We start from the raw sequence: 12981 nt of genomic DNA on the forward strand, positions 1-12981 counted from the left end.
CAAGAAAAGACAAGAGAAATCAGTGGCTTCTGTACACACACTAGAGGAAGAAACTTATCTTGATAAGGAGAAATCCAGGAAGAATTGGAGAGTGGTTTGGATTCTTTTAAGGACAATTGTGATGCCCCTCTGCTGACACAGTTTCCTTACATACACACTCTTCATTGACATTGACCTGGTAATTGGAACCCCCACCTATGAAGGCACTAGAATAAGCAAATCAACATGCAGATGAGCCAGTGATAACTGGGAATAAGATCCACTCTGGAGAAAGGTCTAGAATGAAAATTGGGAAGATTTTATATCATAGACACAGAATGGAATAATAAAGAAATGATATAATTCATGTTGCAAAAGGGTCAATTTGATTTCCAGTACTCTCAAAAGGCAGAGCTGCTTACCTGCTCCATGACTGGAAGGAACTCTCTGGGCTCAAATCTCAGAAAATCCTCCTGCCTCTCTGTGCAGAATTTCTCTCCCAGGGTCAGAGGTCACCCAGAAACGTAGCACAGAGTGTCGACCCTATACCCAGCTAAAATATCACTCAACGATGCGGGTGAAGCACAGATATTTCCCAAAATACAAAAACAAAGGATTTACCATTGAAAAGCCTTTCCTTAAAAATATGATGGGCAGAACGTGAGAAATACTAGAAATACTAGTAAACCTATATAAAATCTCTTATAAAATCTCTTTAGCTCATTACAGTTAAAAAACTAACATTTTGTTTGTTTTAATGAAAAGGTAAAGTAAAAATACCATCTAATAATAAGGAATAGGAGATTGAGAGAGTAGCAAAAACACTTAACGTTCTTTGTGTTGCTCAGGGGTTCACGGTGTGGGGATTGCTTTGTTTGTGAACTTAACAATTGTAATGCGATGATAATTTTTTTAAAAAAGAAAAGGTATTGTAGAGAATGCAAGAAAAGACAGCTTTTTCAACTTTATTTTTCCATAATCTTATGTTGATAAATGGGAGAATAGTTGGAAGAGTGGAAAGAGCCCCAGGGGCTCCAGGGTCTATATTAATTGATTGGATGGGATATAGCACAGCATTTTCTTGTGCCCAAAGGGAGACATGATTGCACTTAATTTTTTTAGAGGGAAAAGAAATGAGCTTCGAGAGAGCAGGGGGCACAGCTTTGGGGATTTGGGGAGCAAGATGATCAGTTGTCTCACAGAGAGAGTAAAGATTGATGAAGGGTTGCTGGCAGCCTGGCCAGGCAGGCTGTGTCCACCTTATGCTGGATAAGCTGCAGGTAAAGCATGGCTGAACTTCATGGCTGTGTGTTTCGCGTGCATGGGTGGGTCCTGTCACAGAATGAGCAGAGTGTTTGGCCAAAGCTGGAGATTTCAAGGGCAAGTATACCACAGGCAGAAAGGGGCAAGAATGTTGAGATTGTCTACAAGGGAGTGATTACCGTGTGGGGACAAGATATCTAAGTCAGAAAGGAGGCAAGTGGGTATATGATCAGGACAATGGGGGTGTGTTGGTGCATGGCTCAGAGGGCTCCGTGGAGGAAGACATTTTGCAGTGGCCCAACTAGAGGAAGTGGCCTGGAACACCAGTAGGTTATGGTCAGAGAGTAAGATGTTCGCAGCTGAGATTCTGAAGGTAACGTTGCCGTTGATATAGATCTAGATTCTGTATCTAGAATATAATGGTGGTCAGGCGTTTCCGAGGTGATATGGTAGGAAAGAGTATTGCCAGGTTGAGGAGGAAAGGAAGGGCCCCGGCACACAACGCTATGGTTTGCGTGAATCCTGAGGTCATCAACAGTGGTGACGGAGGGAGGGCTAGAAGACGGAAAGCCAGCTGCACCCCCCAAAGGAATAACGGGGAACACTCGAATAATTCCCTGAAGAGCAGAAGGGGCCATGGTCTTGGACATGGGCTTCAAAGTTGGGGGGTTAGTGAGGAAGGAGGGATGGTGGTCATGAAGTCACGATGAAGAACAAGTGGACACCCTGTCCACATCCAAGCCCGAGGTAAAGGACGATAAGGCAAAGCCACCATTTAAGTTGTCCAAAGGGAAAGCAGTGTCCTTAAGGAAGGAGCTGCTCGCAGTTGGGAGTAGAAGTACGGGACCCACTGAGAGGAGAGGCCGAGGATGTGATCCTGACCCTGGTGTCTCTGGATCATAGTTGAGAGTTTACGGAGTTGGGGAGGCCGCCCACTACCAGGAGGCCGGACCCAGCTGATGCCTGAGGTCACCACGCTGCAGAGCATCTGGAATGCATAGCACTAGCACGTTAGGACCATGTGGGTCAGCATTCGGATGATGGCTTCTTTTTAAACACCAGGCTGTGTTGGTTTAGAGTGAGTAGGTGGGGTCTCGGGCAGAGCCCGTGTGGGAGGCAAAGGCGGGGTGTGTGGTAATGCTTCCAGACTGAGTCCTCCGCTCTTCCATTGGAGGCCATGACGTCCCCGGGAATGCCAGCCCAGCGGACTGGGTGAGCAGACATGATCTGCTCATGCTTCAACGCGTGCCTTTCCTGCTGTGTTCTCTGTGATGTGTATTTCCCAGAATCCAGGGCAGTGGTAAGCGGTAGGCCAAATGTCTGGCGTTTGTGATGTGCCAATCTTTCTTTCCACCAGGAGGCGTGGCCAGCCCTGGTCTTCTGTCCTCGCTTCCTCCTTACAGCACGTCACCAGGGTCTGAGTCATGGCTAGCAGCAAAGTCACCTTCACCCTGTCACTGAAGCTATGGCCCCTCACCACCTCTTAGTCACCGCTGGGATATGATGGATGGACAGAATGAATGGGAGCCCCGGGACAGCCCTGGCTGAGCGAACAGGCGGGTAGTATCCTAGGGCCAACAAATGGCCAACTCATGGAATGAATAGGGGATACATTTCACCAGGCTTCAAACACCCAAGCTATGAGGAACTCGTTTCTAGAATACTCTGGGCCACTCTCACAGTTCAGACCACATCTTGAGCCACTGACTTGAGCTACCCTTGCACAAGAAACCACGGGTGCACATTCTGCTCCAGGAAACCGGTCAGTGGAAAAACACGACAAACGTGGGTTGTGACTTCAAGGCGTTTCCGTAGTCAAGTAGGGGGACCAGTTGTCCAATCTCCTTTGCAACGTGGCAAAGAAGGCAGGCTGGAGGCTTTGCCGTGACGTGTGGAAACAGGGGCAAATATCCAAGACTGGCTGGCTGGAGACAGTCAAGCAATGGAAACTGTTCATCGTAAAGGCCTCTTTCCCCATTTCCAGTTGAGACCATCTCAAGTGTTTTCTTATTTTCTCTGCACTCATTAAGTGATACGACAGATGATTTAGAACCCGTGTTCCCTGCACCCTGCATCGCTGCACACTGCACACACAGACAGACGTCCAGAACCCTGTGGGTGTGCCCGCCGGCCTCACCGCCGAGCTCGTGATTCTCTAGACTGTATGACAAGAAGCAAAAGTCACGCTCAGTGATTTCCAGCTCTTCACTTTGTTCATTCCCTAGAGGAACTGTAAACGTTTGTCAAATCAAGGAAGATGCTTAAGATCGACTGGGTGTGTTCTTCCTACAGTGACATCTTTATTCAACGAGACGCGCGTCACTCTCTTACTGTGAGCGCTCCCATCACTATCTTACGTTTGCTCGTCCAGCGTTCTCACTGGACTGAGGGAGGCGTCACTTGCTTGGTTGAAACGCAACTAACAGGTAATAATTACCTGGGATGAGGCAGATTTAGTGACGTGTTACATTTCCTCTTTGATCCGTCAACGTCTCTCTACCCACTTTTTTATCAGCTGCCGTGGGCGGTATACGTGAATATGTATGCAGAAATTTCTCTCTGTCTCTGTCTCTCCTTGCCCCCTCCCTCTTTCTCGCTCTCACATGTACGCATGATGCACACGCGCATCCGAACTCACAGAAGCATGGCGTAGACTCGAGATGATGGATGGTCAATGCCGGAAACCATTCAAGTTTCTGCGTCAGGTGACAAAGGAAACAATGGGTGGAGTGTCAGAGAAAAGGGGGTTTACTACTAGTGCCTAGTAGAGTCCAGGCGGGAAAGGATGCCATCCTCAAACAGTAATTAAAGACACTTTCAACAGTGCAGCAGGGTGGGTGCCGGGGCTCACAGCTCCAGCCTGACGAGGCAGCAGCGAGGAATAATTAACATCACCCGGGACCCCAGCGAGGGTGGTTTGTAGAAGCAGCCCGCCTGACCTGCCGGTGGCCTTCAAGAGCGGGACACGGCCAGCCCACAGCGACCAAGCCGCTGGAACTTGGCTCCAGCCGTCAGAGCTCCTCCCAGTCCCTCCCCTCGGCCACACCTGACAGGGCACCAGACGGCGCGGGAGCCTCCTAACACCCAGAGAGAAAAGGGTCCAGGGCGGCAGGTGAAGTCCAGCACATCTCCTGTGAGTTCTCTCTTACTGGTTAGTCACATACCATGTCCTCTGATCTGCCTCTAAGAGTAATCCTGTGCCTAGGATTTCTGTAGGTGGATAACGTGGAAAGGTATTCCTGTTAAAGGAATGGCCCGTGGCAAGCCCCAGAAACCTGAGAGGGGGCTGTGAGGTGGGCCGTAGGGATGAAGGAGGACCATTCTGCAACAGGAGATAGAGACTCCGTCCTGCCAGGGACCACCCCCTCCTCAGCACCCCCCGTGGTGAGGAATCTGTTATTTGAATAGAGAAGCCAACAAGATCCAACGATATTCAGCCTATTAGAGACTCACTTTAGCTCTGAAGATGCACCGGGAAGGAAGGGCATGGAAAAAGAGACTAAAAGCAAACGGTAACCAACCAACCAACCAACGGACCAAATAAACAAAACGAGCCAACAGGGTAGCGATACTTACGGCAGACAAAACAGACTTTAGGCGAAAAACGCTAAAAAGAGACAAAGAAGGTCCTCTTCTAAAGATAAAGGGGCCAGTCCACCAGACCTAACAAGTAGGAACAGCCAGGGACTTCACACACGAGCACATCACACATAAAGCAAGTACGGACAGAACCAAAGGAAGCTCGGGCTTTATGTCCAGTGTCACAAAGCACTTGAGGATCCGTCAGCGGTGGACGGGTTTGGAAAGACTGGTGTTGGAACGCAGACTTGGTCTCGGGAAGGGACTCAGAGAACTCAGAAGAAAACCCTGCAGGCGTCGGGGAGATCAGAGATGGTCAGGTGCCTCCGCGGAAAGATCGCCGCGATCCTCCAGAACCAGCTAATACTTGCTGAGGTCGGGGCAGACTTGTGGCGGCCAGTGGGGAGCACGGGGTGCTGATGCTGGGGTGCGGGGAGCCCGTGGTCCTGGAAGAAAACGTGGAGGGAATCCAGTGTCAAATTTAGGAAGCCGTATCGATGTTAGTTATTTGAACAGATTGTGTAATCTGCATAAATACGACCATAGAATTCTGCTTAAAATAACAATCGGAAATTTAATGTCTTTGAACGTGGTATTATCTTTTCTTCCCCTCTGCTCTGCCTCCCCCTTCTGGGTTTTGTTTTGAACGGTTTTATTTTTCATGAAAAAGTTATTAGAATCTAAGTGCAATTTCTCCCATATCCACTAGGGGGAAGCAAAGTACGCAATTCTATTTTTTCCCCCTGCAACTTCGGGTTTTCAATAAAAATCGGGTGCTTCCATTAAATACCTACGTTATCCAATGACAAAAGTGAAAGATATGTATTTTGAGAAACATAAAAAAATTATAACAAGAAACTGTAATCAAATTGCAATCCTTATGCTACATCTGTGGCTTTTAAGTTGTTTAAGTTGATGTGTAAATCTGTTTTGCTCTTAATTGGGATTACGCTGCCAATTCTGTTTAGTTTCGGGATTTATTTCACTTACCACTGTATCATAAACATCTTCCCACATCATTCTTCAATTTTTTAGTTTTAACTGACAAACCGTAACAGTTGCATATTGTCTGTATGTTTATATCTTTCTATAATGTAGCAAAATGCATTACAAGAAAGCCAGTGTAAGCAGCCATAGCCATGCATATTGGCCCCCATCTCTGATCCTTCCACGGGTGTATTTGCAGAGTTTAAATTCTGTGGTTTAAAGGAACGGACATTTTTAAGGCCCTTGATTTACACAGTTACCTGCGTCTGGCTTACCTAGTGCTACTCACACCTGTATCTGCACAGGCTACCACAGTGTCCCCTTGGCCAATTTGACATGGGTGTTCTTTTTCATGTTAAAAAAGTATTATTCTTGGGGCGCCTGGGTGGCGAGGTCAGTTAAACCTCTGACCCACGGGGTGCCTGGGTGGCTCAGTTGGTTAAGCGTCCGACTTCAGCTCAGGTCAAGACCTCACGGTTTGTGGGTTCGAGCCCCGCATCGGGCTCTGTGCTGACAGCCCGGAGCCTGGAGCCTGCTTCGGATTCTGTGTCTCCCTCTCTCTCTGGCCTCCCAACCACTCGCACACTCTGTCTCTCCCTCTGTCTCAAAAATAAATAAACATTAAAAAAAAAAACAACAAACCTCTCTGACTCTTTGTCTCAGGTCATGATCTCACAGTTTGTGAGTTCAAGCCCCACATCAGGCTCAGGGCTGATGGTACAGCGTCTGCTTGGGATTCTCTCCTTCTCTCGGTGCCTCCCCTGCTTGTGCACGCTCTCTCTCTCTCTCTCAAAATAAATAAATAAGCCTAAAATTTTTTTTTAGAAGTGTTATTCTCATGATTTCACTTCCAAACGTGTAATGCTAAATTGGGTTGGTCTAATCCCCAGAGGGGGGCTGATGTGTATAATCAAAATTAATTTTTCTTGCTTATGATTCGTTCAATATAATCAACTTGAATGCTAAAAAAAAAAATAGTAAAAAATGTAATGGTCAGCAGATGGCACCCTAGAATGAAAATAAAGGCAAATGAAAAGAAATGGGACTATTTTTCTTGCCACAGTTTCTAAGAAAGGACTGGTTTTGAGGTAAATATTCTGTAAGGAAGGGTTGTTTAGCATGAACAAAACAAATACTCGAAGTTATGAAAATGCAGCATTCAGGGGCTTAGCAGGAATCTTTGTGAGTCTAGGAAGTTGATAATGTCCTTGGGGCGCCTGGGCAGCTCCATCGGTGAAGCCACCGACTTCAGCTCGGGTCATGACCTCACGGTTTGTGGGTTCGAGCCCCACGTCGGGCTCTAGGCTGACCGCTGAGAGCCTGGAACCTGCTTCGGATTCTGTGTCTCCCTCTCTCTCTCTGTCTGTCCCCCACTCACGCTCTGTCTTCCTCTGTCTCAAAAATAAATACACATTAAAAAAAATTTTTTAAGTGGTTATTGGAGCGCCTGGGGGCTCAGTGGGTTTAGCTTCTGACTCTTGATTTTGGCTTAGGTCATGTCCTCCCAGCCCATGCTGGGGCTTGGGTTCTCCTGTCAGCTGAGTTCTGAAAGACCGTATTGTTATTCGGACACGTCCTGGGCACGCACCAAGCGGGAGCCAGTCTAGGGCCAGTGTGGTGGTCAGTCCCGTCACTGAGTGTCAAAGTCTTTGTGTTACTATTGGATCTGAGCCACACGTGCAGCCTCTGGGTGTGAGGCTAATGAAAAGTCCACCAACAACTTTACAGCGTCTCTTTCTCACGCTACCTTCTTTCCTCAGTCCTTCTGGTACCTTCTAGTACTTTCTGGTACTTTCTGAATTTTTCTCTGTATTTTTATCCCTGGCCAGACAGCTGGGGCTGTAGTCACAGCACTCTGTCATGCATGGTCTACATCTGCTTCTGTGTCCGGGCGCCCATGTTCAGGCATCGGGATGCCCTGACTTCAAGCTGGGGACATTAGAGGAGAAATGGAAATTCTCCCATTTCTTTTCTCCCATCAGCTTGGTGGTACTCTAAATTTTGGTCTTCTTTTCCAGTCTGCCAACTACCATTATTTAGTTAGTTAGCTGTATGTTGTATTGTGGTTAAAACATACATAACATTAAATTAACCACCTTAGCCATTACTACGTTCATAATGAAAGTCAGTAGTGTTCGGTATATTTCACATTTTGGGGCAACCGACTTCAGAACCGTTTTCATCTTGCAAAACGTAAACTCTTAGTCATTAACCATGAGCTCTCCCTTCCCCCAGCCCCAGCCCCCGGTAGCCATCATTTTGCCTCTATGAGTCTGACTGCTTTGGATACTTCCTATAAGAGGGATCATACAGTATTTGTCTTTTTGTGACATGCATAGCATAATGTTCTCAAGGTTCATGTGTGTGTTGGGATTTCCTTCTTTCTGAAGGCTCTATAATATTCTATTTTATGTATATGCCATATTTAGTTTATCTGCTAATCAATAAATCGACATCTAGTTGGCGTCCACCTCTTGGTTATCGTGAATCATGCTGCAGTAAACAAACGTACAAATAATTCTTCGAGATCCTGCTTTGGCTCCTCTTGATATGTACCTAGAAGTGGCATCGCTGAAGGAAATGAAAGGGCTGTTACGCCCTTTGTTTATATGTCTCCCTGGAAATACATTCTTATGACAATAAAAATAACTAGCCCTGGGCTATTGTAGAATTTGTACATTGGGGATGTTATGCATTAAGTCTTCCAGCTTATGGTAGAAATATGTTTTTATGACTATACTAAGTGAATGGAGAAAGTTTCAATTTGACTAAGTTATTTATAAAGTGTAACTTATGATTGGTAATCTTCTGTAAGATACTACTTTTTATGAGGTAAATCGACCTAGAAAGAATTCGTTCTTCCCTCAGCGTGATTCTTAATAACATTGTTAGCAATAAAACTCTCCCCAAGTCTTTTGGGTGTAATTCACAAAGCCAAGTACATGTCGTAAAATTCAAGTAGATCAGAGGCAACTTCTATTTTATCGAGTATACTATGTATTGGGAATTGATTTATGGCGTGCAACTGACCATGACAGTGGTTCATCCAGTGAAGTTTATGAAGAGTTGTCCTCTTTTCTTGGCAAAATGCACGCATCCACCATAACTGCCATTTTGAAGGAACAGATTTTACTTGGAATTTATGAACAAAAGAGTCTCATTTCACCCTGAAGGATTTGTCTTTTTTCTAAATACTGCCTAAAGCTCTTATGAATTGCTTATTGTGCTCACACGTTCACATCTGCCTATTTCTGTGCATCGTCATGCAGCTACAGAGACGCTTCCAGAAAGAAGGCGGTAGGTTCTTATCTCTGCGGTAGGTTCTGCGGTAGGTTCTTGGAGTAACGGCCATGTGAGTAAACGTATATCTTGGGAGAAAATGGAACCACATATTTGAAACTAGTCTTGTTCTAGAATATCCAGGACATTTGTTTTCCTTAGAGATAATGTTTGTAAACCAGGTTATTTCCTTTACCATTCAAAATGGCACAGGTTTTAACTTTTAGGGTCAATCTGTATTTTTATCAAATTACTATGTGAAAATGGCTTACAAAGTTAAAAAGTGCGGTAAGTTTTATAGTAGGAAACCATAATGTCCTGCCCCAGTCCTGACTGCCTCTCCCCAGAGAAAACTGCTTTCAACTATTTCACTGTTTACTTTTATTATTTTGAAATAACACACATTAACTATTTCTTCCTGGATTTTCCCCCTTCATTATATTTTCATTTCTGTTGGCTGCTTTTAAAACCGTGCTTAAATATTATATATACATGTGTGTAAAATATGCATAACAAAACTTACCATTTTAACCCTTGTTCAGTGGTTAAACATTTTGAGAACGGTAGCATTAAGTGTATTCATGGTGTTAGGTACATCACCACCATCCATCTCCAGAACATTTTTCTCCTTCTAAAATTTGTACCCAGAGTCCTTGATTTTTTTTTAAGTTTATTTATTTATTTTTGAGAGGGAGGGGAAAGAGTGGCAGAGACAGAGGGAGAGAGAGAATCCCAGGCAGGTTCCACACTGTCAGCACAGAGCCCAATGCGGGGTTCAAACTCACAGACCGTGAGATCGTGCGCTAAGCCGAAATCAAGAGACACTTAACTGACTGAGTCATCCAGGTGCCCCCATATTCCTCGAGTTTTAAATGTAACCATTATCTATCTATTTATTTATTTATTCTTTTTTTTTTTTTTTTTTTATGTGAAAGATGAAAATCAGAAGGAAACTCTTCCCTTGCTGCCTGGGCAGGATTCACATGAAGAAAGAAAAGCCTTGGAAGGTGAAGACTTGTAGGACCCTGCTCTCAGACACTGACCCCTGCACCTGTGTGGGCCCCAGCTTCGTCCCCTTATCACATCCTCCTGACCTACGTACCGTGCCCCACGTAAGCCCACACCCGCAGCCCCACCCTCTTCTCTCAGCCTGGCAAACCTTTTATAAACTTAAAGCAATGCCTGGGGGGCCCGGGTGGCTCAGTTGGTTAAGCGTCTGACTTCATCTCAGGTCACGATTCACGGTTCGTGAGATCGGGCCCCAAGTCGGGCTCTGCACTGACAGTGTGGAGCCTGCTCGGGATTCTGTCTCTCCCTCTATCTCTGCCTCTCCCCGCTCGCACGCTCTCTCTCTCTCTCTCTCTCTCAGAAATAAATAAACATTTCTTAAGAAGTTAAATGAATATCAGACGTTCACTTGGTTATCCTGACGCCAATATCGTTCTCTGCCACAGCATTATGCTTACATATTCCTTCTCACCCAACACTGCATTTTTCTTGTGTTCCTTTATTTGGTTGCTGTGGGAGCTCATCACAAAGGCTTTCAGTTTTCTGGACTTCGCATCGTCCTCTCCTCTTGAGTCAGGGCCAGCCCTTGACCAAGAAGGGGGTCGGAGTGACGCTCTGGGTCTCCTGAGGCTGGGCCATAAGGAATCTTCCAGCTTTCACCTGAGTCCCTTGACACCCGCTCCGGGCAAAGCTGACGCTCTGGTGTGAGGAAGTCCACGTCAGCGTGTGGAGCAGCTGTGTGGACGGGAAGAGGTGCCCGGCCACCCTCGGGCTGCTCCACTCCCAGCCAGGCGCAGGTGTACGGGGGAGAAATGGAGTCGTGTGTGACCATCCCCTGAGGCCTCCGGTGACTCCGGTCTCAGCCACCGCCTGATGGTAACCACGTGCGAGGGCCCCAGGTGAGCCCTGCTGAGCCTGGTTGGCCCACGAAACCTTGGGTGGCAGCAGCCAGTTATGTACAGCCATGAAGGTTTGGGGTTTACCACGTGGCCGTAGCTACTGGAAACACGGGGTCCTTCAGTCCCGAGGCGTCCATCATTCTCAAACCCTCCGACCGAATGGGAACGTCCCTTCAAGTCGAGTCAAGAACGTGAGCAGTCGGGCGATCTTTCCCTTGGAGACATGCCTTTGGAAGCCTCTGCTCCCTCCTCCGGCTTCACTGGCTTGGGCCCGATTCACACATGGAATCCTGGGCATTGTTTTGTTCTGATCCTGGGGTTTCTCCTTTCTGCTCTCCTACAGCGGATCCTGGTTCCTGGCCCGTGTCTTTATCTTTCTTTTTTCAGGAATACAACATCTTCTGTCTATCTTCCAAGTGTCAGTTACGGTTAACTTGGATTTTTCTTTTGCTCCCTGCCATCTCTCCCTTCTTGTTGAGTTTTCCATTTTGTCTTTTTCCTGTTTGTCTTTGTTCCTATTTTTTTTTTAACATATGCTTTGTTAGAGGTTCCCTTAACTCTGGTTACTCTTAGGTATTGGTTTGTATTTAAAAGGAAAGCACTAGGGGCACCTGGGTGGCTCAGTCGGTTGAGCGTCCGACTTCGGCTCAGGTCATGATCTCACAGTTCGTGAGTTCGAGCCCCGCGTCAAGCTCTGTGCTGACAGCTCAGAGCCTGGAGCCTGCTTCAGATCCTGTGTCTCCCTCTGTCTCTGCCCCTTCCCCACTCATGCTCTGTTTCTCTCTATCTCTCAAAAATGAATAAACATTAAAAAAAAAAGAGGAAGGCACTAAAATATTGATTGTTGACTTCGTGTGTGTTTATTGGTTTGCCAACTGATGAGCTCCAGGGCGCAGGGGTCACGGGGCAGGCCGGACGCTTTAATCTACAGGGGTTTGTGTTTGAGCTGCTAGATCACATTTCTGGGTGTGCCTGTGTCGGGACAGGGGATCAAAGTGGCGACAAGTCCAGCCGCCAGCATCCTAGAAATGAAGGGGACCGGAAGCTAAGGAAGATGATACGATGCTTCCAACTAAAATTCTAAGAAGAAAATGGTAGTAAGAAGCATTCTGATTCCACAGATGTGAAAACGTACATGTTAGTGTTGACAGAAGACAGAAATTTCCATCTTCGGTGCCTGGCTTGTCTATAGCCTCAGAAGTTCTGTGACCAGGACTCCTCCAGCTCAGTTCCTTTTGAGGATAAACAGATCTTTTCAACCAATCATCCTGTGTTTTACCACTCTTCTCAGCTTCTCTTTTGGACATAGTGGGGACCCTGATTCCTGAGCTCTTCCGGGTATGGCTTGCTCCTGAGGGTTCCACGTGCGAGCTGTGGTATCAGCCTTCCCCCTCCTCTGCCCACTATCTGTCTCCTAAAGTCTTCTAGTTTTCCACCAAATTCTCTGTGTCCTCACAGTTTTATGTTCTTGTATCCATTACGATCATTTCAGAGGGTTTCTCAGGAACAGAGATACAATATGCATCAAACGCCTTCCTTAGGCCAGAAGATTCAGCCGGATTTAAAGCACTCCATGCTTATAAAATTACCAAGAGCAAAGTCCAAAGACCAATTAAAAACTAGGGACATGTTAACTCACATGTGAACTCATTTCACAAAACTGATTTCCCCTGATATGTAAAGAACTTCTGCAAATAAATACAAATGAAACTATTGAATTTTAAATGTAAGAAAAGATACTCAGTCTAATTCATAGTGAGAAGAATGCGACGATCTTAGCTGGTTTGGAAAGACAGAGAAGTTATATCACACACTGGGTTGATGATGCATGGACAAGAGGTGTTTTCTAGCCTTCCTCAAGAGGGGAAGGCTGGAATGGAGTCTAGGGAAAGCAATTAGGAAAAGATGGTCAAGTTCAACATATACACATCCTTTGACTCAACATTACCCTTTTGAGGAAACCATCCTACGTCTCTAATTGAATATG

The sequence above is a fragment of the Panthera leo genome, chromosome D4 (genome assembly GCF_018350215.1).
Source record: "Panthera leo isolate Ple1 chromosome D4, P.leo_Ple1_pat1.1, whole genome shotgun sequence".
Lineage (NCBI taxonomy): Eukaryota > Metazoa > Chordata > Mammalia > Carnivora > Felidae > Panthera > Panthera leo.